This window comes from Pseudopipra pipra, chromosome 6 (assembly GCF_036250125.1).
Source record: "Pseudopipra pipra isolate bDixPip1 chromosome 6, bDixPip1.hap1, whole genome shotgun sequence".
Taxonomy (NCBI): domain Eukaryota; kingdom Metazoa; phylum Chordata; class Aves; order Passeriformes; family Pipridae; genus Pseudopipra; species Pseudopipra pipra.
In genome coordinates this window covers 23541723-23561968 of record NC_087554.1, presented here as the reverse complement: position 1 = coordinate 23561968, position 20246 = coordinate 23541723, and the positions used below count along the sequence as shown (strand labels likewise).

Here is a 20246-nt window from a genome sequence, read left to right as displayed (position 1 = left end):
GCTAGCCTTCCCACCAAGCAATGGTCACCCTTTAACTACCAGGAGAGAGCACAAGTTTGAACTCTGCAGCTGAAGATAACACTACAGCTCTAACTTCAAGGGTGCCATAGCTAGAGACTATGCTAAGCCCATCGCTGCACAGCACCTAGCAAGATGCTACTGAGGTGGGAAAGCAGCACAGAAATACAACCTCATCCAGCTGTGCTACAGACTGATCTCAAAAATCTCATCTATATAGCAGTCACTGCACCTAAGGAGCTCTTACTGCACAGCCAGGTTAGCAACGTTTGTCAGTTTTCATTCAGTTAACCCCTCAGGTCAGAGTCCATAAAACCAGCAGCACCCAAAAGTAGGTCCTTCAAATAAGCCATGGAAAGCTCCTGTAATAGTTTCTGGTGCATATGTGCACCAAATATCAAACACACAGCATTACCATTTCTAGTGTTCTTGGGTGCAGCCATCACTTGTGAGCTGGTTCTGTTCCAGCACAGATGCACTATACAACAGCTGCATCGCTACCAACCTAGGAAAAGTGAGTGAAGGCTCTCTGTTAGCAGATTTACTCCTTTCCTCTTCAGGAAAAATGTTCTCTCAGGCCCTTAATCCTGAAAGGCACCAACACCTAAGACTGCACTTGAAGAGGATAACTAAGATGTAAAATTTCCCATCTACCTGGCTTGCTTACTGGTTTCACCGTGAACACATCTCCTCTTAATAGCATCACAAACTGGAGCCTGGGAGTCTAATCAGAACACTGAGGCAGCCAGGACCCTAGCTGATAACGAATGTCTATTGTGGGGGTTGCAAATGGTTTTCTACTCTTCAACCTAGACAAGAACTAAGCTAGATAACCTCCTGCCCAATGCATTGGACTTCTTACCTTAAGATGCCTGGTTCCAGGTCCAATTCTCCTTATTTTCAAACTGGAGGGGCAAGTCCCTGTAGTTGCTGACTTGCTTCCTAGCACTAAGGAATAGCCCTGTGCTACCTACTTCCAACTCTGCACACACTTTGATAAGTCATTTAAGCTGCCTACACTTCTTTGATAAGTCATCGATAAGTTATTTAAGCTAATTAAGTAGTCAAACAAGTTGAGAAGAGCTGTTGTGGAAGAAGACATGCCTGAGGTAACAAGTGTAAAATATTGCTTTCAGGGCTCTTCTACTCCTAGCTATTTGTTAAAGGCATACCATCTTCAATGTTTATTCAAAAACCCAACAAACCCCAACTGTGCATTACAGGACTATGCACTATTCTCTTCTTTCCACAGGGCAATATATCTCTTTCATAGCTCCTAGCCATAAAGTACTTCAAAGTACAGTTTTCAAGCCAGAAGAGAAATAGGTTTTTAGATTATTGCTTTGAGCTTTTAAATACTTTAGGGCCCCACATATTCAAACATTACAGATTTTCCAATTCTTCATCTGTTCTTCGGAAAGTAACTTGCTTTTGTTCACTGCATTAATGAAACTCCCCAAAACCCTCCCTTATGAAATTACACAAACAGCCACAAAACTAGCAACACTAGAAGCAGCAGCTCAACAAAATTTGAGATAGGTCAGGTTTGGAAGCAGACGAGCTTGGAGTTATCACAACAAGGCATATCCACAGGCCATTCAACAGCAAAAACATGGGTTAAGTACCACAGCCACAAAGCTGCCCATTTGCCTTTTGAAATTGGTCAAGTTTTGAGCCTTAATGTCCTGCAGCAACACATGCAAACGTTTAATACATTAAGTTTGCAGTTTTAAAATTCCACTGATTGTCCACAATTGTGTTTCTTTCTTTTCCTTTCCACCCCAACTGCTCTGACTATTTTAATCTTCCTCCCCAAGCAGCAACACCCACTCTATTCAACAATCCTGCCTATAAATGTCCATATTTTCCCTGTCATTCTCCAGATTGATGCCACCTCTGAAGAGGATGTCAGAAGAAACCATCAGCTTGGAGAATGGCATTTGTCCCAGCCTCTCATTCCCCATCCTGCATAAAGACATGCAGGATTATTTATGCAGTTTGCTGCTTTGAGGCACCACTGCCATAAATACTTGGTTGCCAACACAGCCTGGTCAGCTGTTGTGTAGTTGATTCTGGGTCTTTCTTAGCCTAGCTTAAGCCTCAGGACCTGAAGGGAGAACTACGTCCAGGAAGGCATCAATTGATCCAGAACCCTGGGGTTTCCCATAGGGGAGGAACAGAACAAGTCTGCACAGACTAGACTGGCATCCGGGGTTGGCTTCCTGCCCCCTCCCTCACCTCTAGCTCTCAGGCCTGTCGTTCTCCCAGCAACAGCAATGACAGCAAGACCTGTATGTAGAGCAGGAGCACAAAATCCAGGACATGTGCCTGTGGAGAGGCAGACAGAGGCCTGCTTTGTTAGCAACAGCAGGAGTCCCATCAGAGGTCAAATTAACTTATTTTTGTTGCAGGAATCTGTGATACTCCCAGCCCCCCTCCTGTAAAAGGTGACCGCAGAGAAGGACAGGTGATATGGGGAGAGTTGAACACCTCTGCCTCCTGGACCCACCACTGGCCAGAGAGGCAGGAGGGGGAAACTTCACGCACAGACATTATAACCACATGAGTCAAGGGACAGAGAGGCTAAGTTAATTTTTAATTGCAATTCTGCTCTCTCAAATTAGATCCTGTATTGCCTCCACCCAGCAATCACTGCATGCTTAGTGTTCACTGAAGTTTGAGAAGTGGCTCAGGCTAGCACTGTACACGCCTGTGCCACAAAGCTCTGCCGGTAAGAGCTCAGCCCTCCTCTGCAGCACCACCCTTATGCTCACCCTGCAGGTTTCTTCCTGATGAGCTCTGGCACCTGAAACACCTCAGCTGCCAAGTTACTGTACAGCACAAATAAGGGGCTCATTTACGAGTGCAGTGAAAGAGAAGGAGGAAGAACCACAAAACAAAACAGAGTACGACAGCTGTGGAAATCACCGTCTCAGTAGATTTATAAGCAAGTGCAAAGTTCACACAAACCCTCAAGGACAGCACACGTGCTCCCAAGAGCAAGGAGCTCTGCCAGTTAGCCCCAATACTCCAACTCAAGAAGGCACATTTTAATGCATCTAAATAGCTGGAAGATGCTGCCCTCTCTTCCCCAGATCCTCTCACTTAAGGAAAGGAAATAATTGGTTACAAAGCAGCTGCAGGTTGTTTCTATGTACTTTGGCCAGTTGCTTCTCACCACCACTCCTCAGGCTTTAACATCAGGGGACATAAAACAAAGGCAGACCCTATGGGATGTGCTACAGCCAGCATCCACCAGGCTAGGGTGAGGTCAAGCCAGCACCAGATTTGGTTTTCTCAAGTTGCTATTTCCCTTACCCCCACAAACACCTCAAATGCCCTGTAAGGCTGGCACACTGGCTCAGTTCTGCTATCCCTCCTGCCTGCTCAAGGAGAAACATCCAACTTGGCACATGCAGAGATGCAGCAGCAAGCACTGTGAACGAAGGTTCTGCAGCATACCTCAAGGCTCCTGACTCTTCACATCTTGCATCTGATGTGGCAGGTGGGACCTCTGGGTCAAAGTCCAGCTGGTCCACTGAAGCAACCTCAGCCAATCTCATGCACTGCAAGTGCTTCTTAACACAACAGGCAAGCATGACATTCCCATGCCTACAACCAAGCCTTACATATTGCAACAAGGTGTCTCCCTCAAGATTTTATTACCAGGCTGAACGCTGAAAATTTTTAAAGTTCTCCCTGATCTGATCTCACCTCTCTCCCTTTTCTTCACGCCACAACATTGACCATTGACCACAAATGAACCATTGGGTTCATTTGCAGACAGACTGATCAAGAAACCCTGGAGAAGGAGGAACTCCCACTGATGTACTCAGGTTGCAGAACTGGCTCTCTCTGACCAAAGCAACTAGCATTTGTCCCTAGGAAAGGATCAGCATGTTGCTGATTCCATAAAGATGTTTATCTGCACAGTAATTTGCATGAGGTTGAGGCCATTTTGAAGGCCAGTTGCTTTCTGCAGTATTATCCCAATCCAGAATCCAGGACCAGATTAGACGCACACCTGGCTAGCGACCCAAGAAGCCAGCTTAATAAAGAAGTTGGTCACTAAATGATCTAATCACTTCCCCTTGATCACTTTTTTTCCAGCTCCAAGCCAGACACACCCTGCAGAAGAGAGTGGGGAAGGGGCAGCTCAGAAAGCCACAGGACAGAAGGAAACAGGTTATCCTTTGCAGGATTCTGAGCCCTTGCACCCAGAAGCTCAGCTCCTTCTCTATCCATGCACATACCGAACAGGCATTTGGCAACAAGGCCTCCCAATCACCAGTGATGAGACAGGACAGCTTCACACAACAGTACCAGTTAATGAACAATGACAGAGTTACTAAGTCTCCTGTTAACCAGGTACACCACTGCCCTCAGGGCAGAGACTGCAAGTTACAGCCACATTAACATACAAAGAATATCCTAAGGAGTTCATCTCATTGACGTTAATATTCAGAGGCCTTGGACTTTCAGTACACCTGGGAAGTACATCTTGTCTCTGGCAAGCAAATAACCGCAAAGCCAATGAATGACTCAAGTCTGAATTCACTGAACTTTTCTTTAAGCTTCACTGAGATAATACCAGCTGTGTAATGACCCTGAAAACATAAACAAGATCATATTTGTTGTGGAGATTTTCCAAACAGCATCTCTTCAAAAGTTACAAAGGAAGGATTGAGGGAGAAGCTGTATCCTAAAAATGAAGGCTGCTTATTAGGGTTACCTGCTCAAACAGGCCAAACTTGCAGTTGCAGAGATTATTTTTACACACACATATATATATTTATGTGTGTGTGTGTGTATATCTCACTGATCCAGGTATAGTTCCTTTTTGAAGGAAAGTATCAGGGCAAGGCAGAAAACTATTTCTGAATAATACAAATGTCAGAAACAGAAAAAAGAAGGTACTTGGAATAGACTCCTATCCCATGTGCTCTAGAGACAGTTGCTGTTTATCTTAAGTAGAAGCAATTGCTTTCAAGCTGGAGCAGGTGGTCTGAGGGCTAGGCAAAGAGAAAGGAGCACAGCTATATCAGGCTGCAAACTGCAGTACCACACTTAATTGTCCACAAATTTTGAACTAGCACTTCGCAGTACAGGCATGTACAGCAAGACCCTAACATTGTCTGCAAGACATCTGCAGGACAGAGATTCAAGCCTGCATGCAGTCCCACATTTGCTATCCCTGGACTAAGGGGAGCAGATCAGAGCAAAAGCCTAGAACCAAGTAGGCAAGTTAGCTGCAGTTAGCTGCAAGAAATACCACTGGAATGGTTAGCTGCAAGAAATACCACAAGATTTCTCAGGAATAGTTTCTGAAATAATGCATCAGCTCACACTGCAAAGGTAGATTTGTTCCTGGTGCATCTGTTAAGATCTGTAGCTAGTACACTGTTGTGTGAATAATTTGACTGGCAACAGTGTCCTCCAGTAAGACCCTACATTAGAAAGCACTCATAGGGGTACCTACAATGGCAGAGTTTTTTCACCATGTTTTGTCATAGCAAGTATGTTGCGTATTTTCTAAAAAGGAAATGCATTTTTAGAAATGTACTTCTGATGCTCGAGGGGAAGTGATTAGATATTTATAAACCACTATCATATTGTTAAAAAGAAACCGATCTCACAGTTCAGTATCAAAAAAGCAGCACAGGTTTTAGAAGCACGTTTTCATCTCTATATTTGCAAGTGGCATTAATAGGTTTGAGAACATCTGGTCTTCACACTTCAGTTTGAAAGCCAACATTTAATTACGTCTTCAGTCCCTACAACTGGCAAATTGAGAAAGTTCTTTGCTATTTTCAGCCTGTACACTCATGCTTGCCCAGCATGACAGTATTTGCAATGCAGCATTACTCCGATTTAAGCAAATCTTTCCATTCAGCAAGACCAGAGATACAACTCTGCCAAAAAAGTGGGAGGAAAAAAACCAACAAACCAACCCAAAACCCCACAAACTGCCCCAGAAGTCATTTGGTTCTCCTCTCCCCCTAAAAAAAAAAAAAAAAAAAAAAGCCAACCCAAACCAACCAAACAAAAATTAATCAACTTACCAAAAATCACAGACAGAAGAAATAGTTGAAAGTACAGTTTAGTGGACTTTCTCTTTTTTATTGCCACGTATTAGAATGTTAGTTGTGCCACAAACGCTGCAGGTCAGGTTAAGAAAGAGGTCACTACACTGACTAAAGCCAGCACACAATGCAGTAAAAATGCACAGCTTTCACAAAACTGGTTGGGCAACTCTGTCACTTGACTATATTGGCTCTTTAATGGCTTCAACAACAAGACCAGCTCAGCTTTGTTTTCTGCACTTGGAACTGTCAGGGTGCAAACTGAAATGGATGCGCCCACCAGCTCCCGTGTCTGTGAGTGGCACCAGTGTGTCAAAAGCAGTCCCCCACTATCGCCTGCCCCACACCTCCCCACAGAGGGGCAAAGCCCGTGAGCAGGACCTGCACCCCAAACTGCAGGTGGGGTGGCCAGCACAGACAAGCAGCACTTTGCTTGCGCTCAGGTAAGCTTCTCCCCAGTGTGGCTCTGCAGCACGAAGAGGATGCTTCTAAGTGTTTGCCATTGCCACCAGTCATCAGCCTGGAAATCCCCAGTGCAAGTACTTGCACAGGACAGGATCCCATGCTTCCATTCTTATCCAAGCAATGCCTTGGAGGCCAACAAATCTCCTCCAAGGAGATTGGGTTGTAGATACCTTCATAAGACCCAGCAACTTTCCCACCCTGCCAGAGCACCCAAAGGTTACCACAATCCAGGTAGGAAGAAAACCTTAATACAAGCTTTTTTCTACCTTACAAGACAGCACCGGAGATTGTGAGATTTATGAAGGAGCCAGGTAGTATAACTGATTTTTATCTTTTCCACCTCCTCCTCCCATAAAACGCAAGAAGTCAAGGTCAAGGACTTTCTACTGTAAAGTTCCCTTTCAAAACAAACTGGCTTTCAGTTACTTCCATTTTCTCAGATGCCAGGGCAGATAACTAGTGGGTGTTTAGATTCAGTACACCCATGCCAAACATGTTTCTGAGAAGTTACAGCATCTGCCTGAGCTGGGAAATGAGGTTTCCTACTCTTTTGGTTCTTTCCGGGAATTAGCAGAGAGAGTAGTTTTACTTCAAGGGCAGGAAGTTTTCCTCAGCTTGGCAACTTGCACAGCAATAAAACAAACAACCTCTCTTCTCCACCTCCCCTCTGCTCATTGAGCCTTCAAACCACATGCCTCCACAGACAGGTGGATTGGGCTGAGCAGAGCCTAGGCACCAGCACCTAGCGTGGGAACAAAGCTGAGCTTACCCAGCACCATTCCCAGTTCTCCTGTAGTTCACTCCATAGCTGAAGCCAGACACTTTGAGAAGCCAAAGCAGTAGAGACCATTCAGAAGAGCATAGGGTGATGAGCACTCCCTTGTCCTTCTCAGACTAAGCCTCTGGAGAAGCTCGAACACCCTGCCAAGCTATCAGAGTGCTCACCAGAGCAATGAAGTCCCTTGCAGCTGACAGACCAGCCCACAGGAGAATGGAAGCATCTTCTGTCACCAGGATTCTTCCCAAGACTTCTCCCTCTAGAGTATATCCACATGATCTCAAGTGGCAGAAGAAAAAAAAAAAATCCAAAAACCCAGAGCCCACCACAAAGCAAACAGAGCAGATCTCTGCCTTGTTATTCCAAATGATTGTGAAGCTTTAGGATTGTCAGCTTCTTCAAGCAACAGAAGAGACAGGCTATTAGTCTACTTTACTCATATCACATGCTTTGTATCAGATCGTTTGCTGATAGCAAGGCAGTGATCTCAAGAAGCAGAGGCTTTAACCATTTAGTCCCACAGATCAAGTAGAGCTCAAAGACTACTGCAAACCCATCATGACTGGAAAGTCACCATAAGTCCTACTGGCACACGAAAGTGCCTCAGGCCACAGGGAATGCATCTTTTGGCTTGTTACCAAAAACAGTCCCTTTATTATTTGTAATCTCAGGAATTTTTGTTTTTGCCAAATAGATCACTTGTTAATTGCAGATCATTTACCAGTCCAGTATGCCACCGGTGACTGAACCACTCCTGTTCCCCTGCTAGTATGTTTGCACTGCTACATGCGATTCTAGAGCAGAAGACCACTGATCAGCAGCTGTAACAATTATCCCTCTTCAGCAAAGTCTCCAATCTGAAGGACCCCACTTCAGGCTGACAATACAGGAGTAAAGTACAGGAGCCAGAAGCACAGGATTCCTGCAAGATTCTCACATACAGGATCTCAGGATGTCTCCCACACTTGCATATCAGGGAGGACAAGGAAAGGAATTCAGCAAACCCATTTGTTAAAGTAGACAGGGCCAGCTGAGCCTGACGTCTCCAAACTCAGTGGACTCAGTGATGCAGAACCACTCATGCCATGGCAGCAGTGCCACAGCCATGAAAGGTTACTGCTGGGCCCAGCCTCTGCACCCACTGCCCTCTACCCTAAGAGAAGCTGTACTTCCCATCAAACCATCCCAGGGTCGCAAGAGATCTTGTGCCCCGCAGCAGCATGGTCTCCCTGCCTGCTGGCAAGATGAGCACTGTCACAGACAGTCTGAGGATTTCACAACATCCTGAGTTTCACACCATGGATACCACTTGACCCTACCAGTGGGCATGAATGAAAAGAGAAAACCAGAACTATAAAAAGCTTCTGAGGAAGGGATTCTGTCTCAAGCAGCCTCTGTTTCAAGAAATGACTTAGAAAGGGCAGAAGGGCAAGAAAAGCCCTAAAGTACAAGAGTTCAGAGTACAGATGTTTTGAGTCATTCCCTGCTATTCAAAAATACTGACCTGCAACCACATTTTCCCCCTCCAACATCAAGGTGAATAATATAAACAGTTTTGCACTTGTAACTGGCAGCACCCGGCCAAACCCCTTGCTGGCCTGATCCCTCTGAGGATGCAATTCAGAAGTTATTCCACGCTTTGCTCTGGAAGAGTCAGTCCCAGCAGTAGCTGCTGTACAGTCTCCAAGATGTACAGCAGCATTGTCTAGCACTTTTTCCTTTCACCTTCACAGAACAGTCTCCGCATGCCAAGCTCTTTATACAGGAGAAAGAAAGTGGAAAAGAAAGCTGCATTGTACAGCAGTAAAACGCAGCACTGTGAGGAGCAAGAATAACACAGCATGAGCTGTTATAGAAGCTGCAGCAAAGCTGCTTTGTTCCCAGTCTAAGCATTTTAGGAAGTGAAATGCCACAATAAGAAATCTTAGTAGACAAAGCTGGAAAACAAAGGGGGTCTCCAGGAAACACTTTGCCAGGTGGAAGAGGTACTCAAGAACTTTTGGTGGCCCATCTACGAAGATGGTCCTAGAGGCCAGGGCAGGATTCAATAGACACAGGTGTTTTGCTGCCCTGATGACTGTTACATTACCATGCAGGTAATCCCAGCAGAGTTAACACAAGAACATTGCTCAATCATAGACCTGCCACCTGCAGTTAAGATCACTCTTCCACCAACACCATCTCAAAAAAAGAAAATAATCAATCAAAGCTTCAAAGCAATACAATGGGTAGGTTCTGGACAGGGTTATTTCAAGCCAAGAGGAACAGACATATGGGATAAGTTCCCCAGGAATTTGGCAGTTAAAATAGACAGCAAGACTTCGAAAAGCTGAATCTATTTTGGGAAAAAGAGGGGCCTCCTTTGAGTCTGCAGACCTATGCACAGTCTGTAAAACGGGTTCAGCTGAACCTGAACCAAGAGAGGCTGGGTGGCCTTTTCTACTTTCAGGAAAGGGTCTCCTTTTCTATACTTAGAGCACAAATATTTCAGAAGACTATTTGATGGAGGAACGTTAGAAGAATGAGATAGAAAAGAGCAGTTCAGAGGTATTTATTTTAAAAATAAAGAACTTTTATACAGAATAACTTATTTAGAGATAATCAGCTGAGCCTCAATGCAGACATAAATGATCCCATTTCAAAGGGGGAAAAAAAAGCAGGGCTGTTTCATCTTTAATCAGTAAATCATGATTGAGGACAAGACTACTTTTTAAACAGGTCTGCAGACACATTTTTTTCTTACTTGCTTCTGTCCAACCACATTGTGCTCTTTCCCCCCCCAGCCCACCCATTTTTATGTCACATCAGCTCTACAACTTTAAATCAAGCCAAACCTACCAATGACATAAAATTACAGCAAGGAGTCTCATGTATGCTACCTGGGCAGGTTATGGCTGTGATACTAGGCTCCCTCTGCTTTCAGGATACATGCCCACCTCTCACTAGTGCAGCAGCTTGAAACCCAGCCCAGTAAAACCCCATTGCCTGGTCCTTCTCTGATGGGAGGCTGTCAGCAGGAGAACCACCCACTGCAGGTCACCAGCGCTCTCCACTGAGATCCTGGGCACAGGAATAATCATTAGACAGCACCACGGTAACACAGCTGCTGACCTGACCCAGCTCACATGCTGCTTATACAGGCTGTTATTCCTGACAGCAAACACCCTGTCATGAAGGCTGTTTCTCTTCCAGGCAAAAAAGGAGCAACTGTTTAGGTTCCCAAGGGACAGCACTGGCCATCCACTTGTACACACAGTGGTAGGTCTTGCTTGTAGCTGACAGCTGGGCTAGGAAGAGGTTTCCCATCTGCCAGAAGCTAGGCAAACCAGCAACTTCATGTTTTATTACAGGATCAAGTCTAAACCACCGCCACAACAGTCTCCACAGCTGCAGTATGATGGACTGGGAACAAATGCAGAAAGATCCAGGCTCTGAGACCACCAGCCAGACTGTAGCATCAAATAAAAGAGCCTTTGAGGTCTTGGACTTGGGCATTAAAGCAGCTTGCCATTCCTCAAAATAGCCCTCCCTTGAAATAGCCTCTTCTGCCAAGGCAGTAGACAATTTGACGCAGATTTTGGCATTAAGAAATTCCCACGCAGTTTCGGCAACTACATTTTGGTCACCTCAGTTTTGTTCCAGGAAGCCGCTAGTCACAACCCTTCCCCAGAGAGCACATGCGAGAGGAAACACTGACGTTTCAGGTCCCCTCACATCAGGCCGGAGAAGTACCAGCAGCTGTAGGCATCACTGCCTAACCCTCAGGAGCAGCCACAACCACCCCCACTTTAGTTGAACTGGCACAGTGTCATCATCCTTGGAGGGATCTGGTGCAGAGGAGCTGCTGAGCCCTGCGCACAAGAAGCAGCCACCCCATGCAGCTCGCTCGCAAAGCTGACCTGTCACACAGGACAGGGCTCCACTTCTCCAGCCTCCAGTAACCTCCATTGTTCCTGCAGCCTCTCCCCCCACTCCTGTGCAGTGTTCCCAGAGAGGTGCAACAGACCCCTCAAGAATCAGGAGAGGGTTGTGGCTTTACCTTGTTTCACAAGGCTCACCAGGGCTTCTCCACACAGCTGTGGTCTAGCACTGTTCCACACAGCAGCTGCCGAGCAGAAGTCTTTTCTAATTAAAAGAGCTTCCTTTGGGAATAGGCAGATTTACTGCACAATTGAGAGGGCTCTTTAGTTATTCCATGTGCAGTGTATCTGTAAGCCTGCATTAGAAAGGGACCTGAATGCAAAGAAGAGTCCAGCAGCTTCTTAGACTGTTGGGAAAGTACATCCAGACAGCTGGGTTTTGTCTGAGTGGGGTTCCTCTCACTCTGAAAAGACTGCAGAGATGAGCATAATTAGAACTCCTGCCTGCTTTTTAAGCTTCAGTTTCTTCAAGCATGCAGAACAGATGCTGCATAATAGTTCCCATCTCTATCTGGGTGGTAAAAAATTCAAGGTAACAGCAGGGGCAAATAGCCTTGCTAACCTGCAGGTGAGCAGTCTCCTTAATCCAGGTCCCACTCTCTTAACAGGGAGCCTAGCTCCATGATCAGAAGACACAGAAGAATGGGAGTGAGGGGACAGGAGATCAAGTTTACATAGTGAACCTCTCTGGGAAGTTGAGGACATTCCAGCAAAGCCACTCAAGATTGACTCATCACCAGCAGCTTCAATCCACGTTGACACACATGGCAGACACATGACTGGCTCCACAGCAGGCAAGAGGATACTTTGTGCCATGCCATCAGCATGAAAGAAGCCCCAGAACCAATGCATCATTATAACTACAGTACTAGAGATAGTGTCCTATCACCACAAAAGCCAGCCTGTCACCCTTTTATGCAAAAACTACTCTACAAATTCTTTGACTACAAGCAGAAAGGAGAGGAGCAGAGCAGTCTGCACAGTGATTTTTGAAAGCAGGCATATTAGCTCTGGGGACCAAAGTCCAAAACTTCCTCTATACTGCCACCACTGAATACAGAACCTCTTTTAAATTTCTGTTCACACATATCCCAAGTAATGTTAACTAAGCCATTTGCAGGATCAAGGAGAAATCAGGAAAAAAAAAATCAAGTAGGAAAGGAATAAGACATTCCCAACACAGATATTTTTTTCTCTCTGCCCAGAACACCTAGAAACCAAAATGCTATGAAGGTACAGAAACTTCCCTGGAAAGGTCTCACTAGAGCACTGAAGCATTTTGTGCAACAGTAGAGACAGTCTAGTTAATTTAGATTTCACAACTGATTCCCAACAAAACTGCTAGCCATCTATCACAGGAGACATGATGCTGGCTCTGGACGTTTAGTATTTACATATTCTTATAGTATGGGATGACAGCAGCAGCCCTTGAAGTCCTAGTCAAGTGCCAAGATGCCACTTCCACACCTGCCTTGCATGCTGTTCCAGAAGCCCTGCACCAACAGGGCATAAGTTGTGGTCCCACAGCACCCCAATGCACCAAACCCCTAGAGACAGCTCACCCGAACCTGTGCCAGTCTGGTACACCCGCTCAAGGAAAATCAAGGTCCTAGAGCAGGTTGCTTTTAAAACTAGACAGACAAGGTGCTGCATGAAGCCTCTCCTGAGGGCAGCAAGTTCCCATGTAGCCCCCTCAAACCTATTTTGGGGAGGGCACAGAAACCTCATGGATCACAGAGGCAGTGACCAAAACGAGGTGCTGGTGGAGGACATGGTCTGATCCAGTGATGTAACCCTTTCTCCAAGGCACTTCTGGGAAACAGCTCCCTTCATTCCCAACAGGTAAAGCTACTTTACAGCATGTTCAGTCCCCTCTATGCCAATCCCTGTAAGCTAGTTCCTCTTCTGCCCCCTTCCCAAACCACCTCCATGGCAATCGATGGAGAGCAGCAGCAGCAGCAGGGACAAAGGGCAGTTCGCATCTCCAGTTGTGGGAAGGTTAGCTTGGCTCAAAGTACATGCTGCAGCTCTGACAGCTCATCCATTCCTTTGCTTGTGTATGAGAGACCTCCCTCTGACTAAAGCAGAATTGTTTTGCCTACAAAGGGAACTCTCCATTACGTAACTTCAAATCTTCAGGCTGCTGGATATCCTAATGTATATAGCTTCTCCCAGATCAGTATTTGTCCAGTACACATGGCCATGGGATTATCATCATACTAGAAGAGATCAGCAATCTGCTTACAGCTCAGCAACAATTTTGCAATAAAGGGTAAAGCGCTTTTGAGATGCACCTGTTTGTTCAAGTCTGCGCTGCAAAGAAACTAAATCATCAGCCTAGCAAAATTCTTAACAAATGCCCCCAGTCCTTTGCCTATGTGCAAGGCCCTTCTTCTGGCCCTTTTCTGCTCCTGAGCTCCTTAAAAACAGACAAGCCACTTACCTCAGCAGCAATTTTCAGCAATTAAGTACGTGCACCAGTCTTTGGTTTGACTTGCTTTTAAATGGTGGTGTCCCAGTTCTGAAGCTTCATCAAGGAGACAAAGAACTAGAGCAGTCAGCCAGACAGCTGGTGCACGTGCCTCTACACACAGGAGAAAGCTTGCCCTCAACTTAGTCTCCTTCCCTTTCTCCCCTGTATTTACTTTGGATGAGCCACAAACCACCCAGCTTCCCTGGCTCTGTGGTGTTAGAGAGGACACACACTTGGGTACTGAGCCAACAGTCTCCAATCCTTGTCCTCATCCCAACAGGCTACTGTTTTATTCCCTTTTTCTGCTGTCATCTACAAGGCAGTCCCTTTCACAGAGTTGCCCACGGTAACGCCTCATCTTTCTCCCAGAAAATTAGCTAACTCTGAATCTGTCAGTGCTCACAAGCAATGATTTAAGTAATCTCCAGTACACAGTTCCTTGTGCTTCACTTATCACCCTGTCTAGGTTCGAGTCAGCAGTTAACTGTTTCAGTGTTTCCAAGCCCTGACAGCCCAGAGAGGTTTCAGCAAACAGGCTCCGCCACAGCCAACCAGCCCTCAAGGAACTGCTGGCACTGGCTGTGCCTCCTGTATTATTCCTTTCACCATGCCAAGAGAGCCTGTAATTTTTAGCCTTTCCTCCATTTCATTCCATCTAAAAACACAGAGCAGCCAAGAAAAGGCAGAGGTGGTTAGGTAATGGATTGAGTCTTATTACACAGTTCCTAAAGGAAAGGTGGCTCACCCAGCCATCCCTTCACACACTGTCATTAATCATTTGCCTGCAGAAAGCTCCAATCTCACATTCCTCCAAGAGATACATCAGTGTAAGAGTACAGTTTATTTCTTTACTCATCAAGGCTGACAAGCACACGGTGAAAGCAAGGCTGCTGGGCCCAGCTCCCCCTCTGCTGTACAAAAGGACTTCAGATCTCAGGACACCGTGATCCACATTCAGAGGCAAATGAAGGCAGGGAAGGAGAATAAGGGGATGCAGATGTCATGTTCCTATTTTAGAGAGGTGAAGTTAAGGAACTCTAGCATGAGCCATAATTCCTGGCAGTAAGAAGTTAGTTTTGATGCAAAAAAGTTTTTCTACACAGGAAACTGAGGAAGAAGTGCAAGAACTGACGCTCTGATCATCCTTGTTGCACAGAACCACTGAAAACATTGCTACCTCCTCCAGCCTTCAAAGCCACTCAGCCATAGCCTGAGCCCTGACAGACCCCCTCTAGCACCTCCACTCACCGGTGAACAGAAACAGAAAAGAGACCAGGAAGAAAGTGGTTAGCACACCACTTTCAGATACCATTAAAGTGGACCAATAATTACTACTTTAGATAGCATGGGCACGGTCCAACTCCCAACATCACCCTGGCATTCCTGTGACAGACTCTATGCCTTTGGTGTCCAAGGTCCTTGTAGCAACGCCTTTTGCTGTGCTGTGTGCTTCCTGCTGTAACAATGCCAGCAGGCACCAAGAACCACAGCCATGGTTTGAGCTGGAAAGTGTCTCGGGGCCTGTGATTACCAGAGGTCTGCAAAACTCCCGCCTGCACTTCTCTGATTTAAACATCTACTGGATGAACACCTGCAGTCCTGGATGGTCCTCTCCTGACTTACAGCAGTAGGACACGGAGTAACAGGAGAGGGATAAAACCTTTCCTCGGCTACAGTCAGATGAAGAATTTCATACAAACCCCCAGCTCGCACTTCACAGAGCTGGAAGCAGAGTGGTTTGAGTAGCAGGGGCAGGAAACCCTCATGGAGCTGTGGGAAGGCCTTGTTAGAGGACTGTACCAGCTTACAGTTGTAGGTCACACAACACCTGCCTGTCCTCCAAGAACTAAAATAGAGACAATAACAGTAATGAAGAGAGTCCAGATGAGCTGCATCATTAAAGCTAAATCCTCTTAAGGGAGGAGCTTCCATGCAGCCCACAGGGAGGGCTTTCTCCAGGCACTCAGCTTGCATCCTGCTCTATTTCTGTCGCACACAGGTAAGAAGCTGAACAAACACTGCAAGACTTCACCAACCACGCCTGCCCTGCAGCACAGGGTTTGAGGATGTCATCTTAGCAGTCCCCACAGCCCTTAGCAATGATGGAGAAGCCCAGGCCAAGAGGGATTCAGATTCACAGAGGCTCCACATACTGAAGCTGTTTTGGAAGCAAGATCCCTCTACGAAAGATGTTAAATGAAAGGATGATAGAAGTGAGGCTACTCATTTCCCTGAGCCACTCGAAATCCACACATCAGCTTGCAGAGCAGTTGGCAAAGGTTCTTTTCACCTGTATGGCAGTCCAACATGAGCAAGCACCCATGGATTTTTTTCTCTTTTTTTTTTTTTTAAGTACAACTGTAGCTGTGGGAGTTCTTGCTCCAGCAAAAGGACCAGAAACAAGTGTGAATGTTAAAAGCCACCCCACTGTTACATGAGGTTCTGCTATGGGACACCAGCAGGTCTTTCCCCACCCATGCAGTGACACTGCAGAACAGGTCACTGACCACACCCCACCAGTGACCTTCTGCCTCCTTAACACTTTCTTCCCACTTAGTGCTCATGAAGTATCCAGTAAGATCTGAGTAACTTGTCATTTTTACAGCTTGTCATATGCTTATCTTGACATCAGCATACAGCAGTACACTCCTGAGACTGCTCCTCTCACTAGACACCTCTCTAGATTTTCACAGCCATGTTTCTACACTTGGACCTTGTGGTCCACAAAAAGGATTCCAGTCACAGGCTTCTGCTTGATGGTTCTCATGCAGCGAGCAAGCTTCACAGCAGCAAGCTCACATCTCAGGCTTTGATGAGGATTTTTCTCAAGCCCATGGTATCTGAGAAAGTAACCAAAAAAAAAAAGTCTTCCGTGGAGAGGAAGTATCACTGATGGCAGATTTCGAGACAGCACTCTCCAGCTGTACACCCTTGCTTGCATAGGAGTTGGCAGAAGTCACACATCAAGAGGCCTCACTAGCATTGGGATGGGTTACATCCCTGTGATCCTCTACTGTCAACAGAAGCTCAAACATCTCCAAGAGCTGCTCTCCTCACCAGCCACTACCTCTGAGAGCACTGCAATAGGACACTGTCCCTCTCTTGCACAGCTAGGAAAGTTTCAAGCTCTCATCTCATACACAAGACTAGACTTTGTCCAAGACATAGGAACACTTCATTCTAAACCAGCTCTACAGTTTACTGAAGCCAACATTTAGATTCCAGAATGGTTAGGTCTGGTTGTCTGGTTTTATTTCCCCCCCATCTTTTTTTTTTTTTTTTGGTACCAAGTGCTCCATTTTACACTAAAGCATACACAGCAGAGCTTTTATGCTCTGGGGCTGAAACAGCATGCCTGGGTTGTAACATGCCACTATCCTCGTATCAACAGATTTGTTAACAGTCACACTGCAAAGGCAATTCACAGCCAACATCTACTCAGCTACTGAACCTCAAGCTGAACTACACTGAACTTCTCACTGGGATCTTAAAAGGAAGGGGGGGGGGGGGGGGGAAAGGAACACATTAAGCTGGGCCAGCACCAGATTTCTGTAGTCGTAACAGAGTAAAATCGCTAAAGAGGCACCTAACCCGCATCCTAGAAATCAAACAAGACAGAGCCGACTGAAGCCCCCGCACGCCCGGTCTCATCAGCAGGCAGCGGAAGGACTCGGCCGAAATCCCTTCACAGCAGCAACCGGCCGGGCCCACAAGACACCGGGGCCGCTGCACCTGGCGATGGTTTCTTTCAGGCCACACACCAGCTGCGCCAGAGGATCACAGCTCGCCCACCGACTCAAGTTTGGAGGGACACGCCCGACAGCGGCGAGCAGCGGGGACCGGCGCCTTGAGAGGCTCCGCCGGCCCTGGTGCGGAATCACCGCCCGGGGAGGGGGAGCGGGGCTGCCCGGAGCGCAGGGGGGGCCGCCCGACCGGCTGCCGCCCCCCGAGCGGGACTGCACGGACACAGCGGAGGCCCGCGCCCGGCCCAAAAAGAAAGTCCCGCCGAAAACCCCCGGGAAGTCCCCGCCGGGCACAGCTCCCGATCCTCCACGCCGAGACCCCCGAGTCGAGGCTAGCGGGGTCTCCGGCCACAGTAGAGGGAGTCCCGGCACACGCCCTCTCCTCCGGTGCCGCCCCGTTCCCCGACTCCTCAGGGCGGGCGGCTACAGCTCACCTACCTCCCCGGCTCGGCTCCGCTCGGCACCGCTGCGCTCCTTCCCACCGCCGATGTGGCCCCGCGGGGCGGAGCCGGCGCTGCACTGAGCCGGCCCCGGGGCGGGCCGCCGCCCCCGCCCTGCCCCCGCAGAGGGGCTGCGGGGAGCCAGCGCCTCTCCCGGCGGAGCTGCTGCGCCCACGGCCGTGCGGTGCTGCGCGGTGCTTCTCCGCCCGCCCTCCTGCTGGGGGCACTGCCCGCTGCGGGTCCCTTTGTGCTCGCTCCTCAGAGCGAGTGACACGTTTTCCACTGCCCACCTGTGAGGCCTTGGCCGCTGCCTCCTCCTCTCCCGCTGTGGCCAAGTCACCTTGCTCCGCTCAGGCAGGTGACCAAGCTCTGCACTGGGGCCCTTTGCCCCGCCTCGCTGCTCTTACCGTGTTAACCACCTCTCCCTGTGTGGCTTGTCAAGTAGGTGCACACCCACCCACACCCACAACACCCCCACATCCACCCCTATTAAAGTTTAAGGGCACAGGTAGCTTGTCTGATCCTGCGAGAGAGATGCACTGTGGCTCTCTGGCCGGTGAAAGCAAGCCTGGTGATCCACCGAAAGATTTTTCCAACGGGCAATTTCACTGCCCCAGTGAAGCTTGTAAACGTCAGCAGAGCTGAGCATTGTTCCCCCTCCAAACCCCGTTAAGCTCTTGTTTGCCCCAGTGCCTCCAGCACTGACGATAGTGAAGTGCTCACATGCTGTGGCTGCTGTTTGCTCTGCTGACCGGTGTCATTGCATTGTTTCCATGGGCTTCCAAGTTTTGTGCAGTGTATCAGCTCTGTGCAGTGGGCAGCGAGCTTACACCAACAGCTCTTTGTTCTTGGCACGTGGCATAATTAGCCCAATGGGACCCTGCCTCTACTGGCAGAACACAAATAAAAATAGAAGTGATAATGCAATCTAACAGTACTAACAATGTGATCGTCTTTAAATCCTCATATCAAAGATACTGAAAACAAATCCATCAAGCCAATCCTAAAATAGGGGAAGGTCAGGATGTCCCTCACCCTTCTGAGGAGCAACATTCCTCACTTTCATGGCTTCTGTTCTGACAGGAGGAGGACCAGAGAACTCCTGCAGCTCAAGGCCCCAGTCCTTGTTCCTGGGGGCAGCAAAAACCAGTTTGCCCTTTTTACTGAGACAAGTGTACAATGACTACCTTACTCTCTCCTTACAAGGGAGTCTCTCTCAGTCATTTTTCTGTGCCTGCAGGCTGATTCCTTACTATGCCACCAGGCTTTAAAGAAAAGATTTTAAAAGGTCCTTTTCTAGTCTGTGCTTTATTCATTGTGTCTACTTGACTTCTTGCATTTGGAGTTCCATCCAGTCCAAACCTTTCCCTGCAGATCCCAATCCTTGGTACCAGAATTAAACATATAATTTTTCCCTTTTTCAGCCATGACACTCAAAAGCCTTCCCACTAGCTTGTATATTATCCTGCAAACATCTTACTTTTGTTGTCAGGATGAGCATGAGGTCATGCAGTGGGTGAAGACAGGCCACATAACAAGTCCTCTTTCATGGATGTTGGATAGCATGAGGCAGGAGAGACCATGGAAGGAGGCTATACCTGGAGAGCAGGTGTCACTTGCTGAGTGCCACACACGTTGCATCCAGCACCCTGGGCTCCATGTCCTCCTCTGTGCCACCAGCAGGTAACTGCAGATGCATCAGCTGGCATGAGGGCTCAGCTGGGGAGGGGTGATTCAAATGCAGGTGCTGCAGAAGAGGAATGATAAGGTGGAAGTGAAATTACTTTCTCTGCAAAGAGGATTTTGTGGGTGTGGTCTCACCACTCCTGTTTCTGCAGCTGTCCATAGCAATACCAGGCTATGCATGGCCTGCAAACTGGCTAATAAACTTAACTTTGCTAAGATTTCTCTCTCTTACCAAAAAACTTGTAAGGTCAGCTCTTAGTGCCTAAGACAAGAACAAATTTTGCATAAGAATTTTTTGGGACAATATCTGAAAACTCATTTACAACCAGTCTTGGGGACTATGTGTCTCTCTGGATATCAGCAACACTCCAGCATCTCTTTTCAAACACAATTAACCTTCATTAAAAACAGTCATACTCTCAAACAAAATATCAAACCCACTTTTCTTTATCCTTTCTCTCTCTGTAATAGTCTTTGTCTTTAATTTAAACATTAGCTCAGGCTTATGCCTGTACTCTGTAAGCCAGAATGCTTACCTATAAAGACATAAGGCTCTATGGGACAGGTGAAGTAGCATCTGCCTGTTCTTATATTTAGTCTTTCTCATCTTTGCACCATATCCAAGCTTACAGGTACTGGG

At 47.2% G+C, this 20246-nt stretch overlaps 1 protein-coding gene across 1 annotated transcript in view; it reads right to left on the bottom strand.

The window, feature by feature from the left end:
• Positions 1 to 17955, bottom strand: part of CD82 (CD82 molecule) — a 39256-nt gene extending 21301 nt beyond the window's left edge. Inside the window, exon 1 of the mRNA XM_064657813.1 lies at positions 17919 to 17955. The gene's annotated coding sequence lies outside the window, so the exon portion shown is untranslated. The remainder of the gene's footprint in view (positions 1 to 17918) is intronic.
• Positions 17956 to 20246: the final 2291 nt, after the last annotated feature.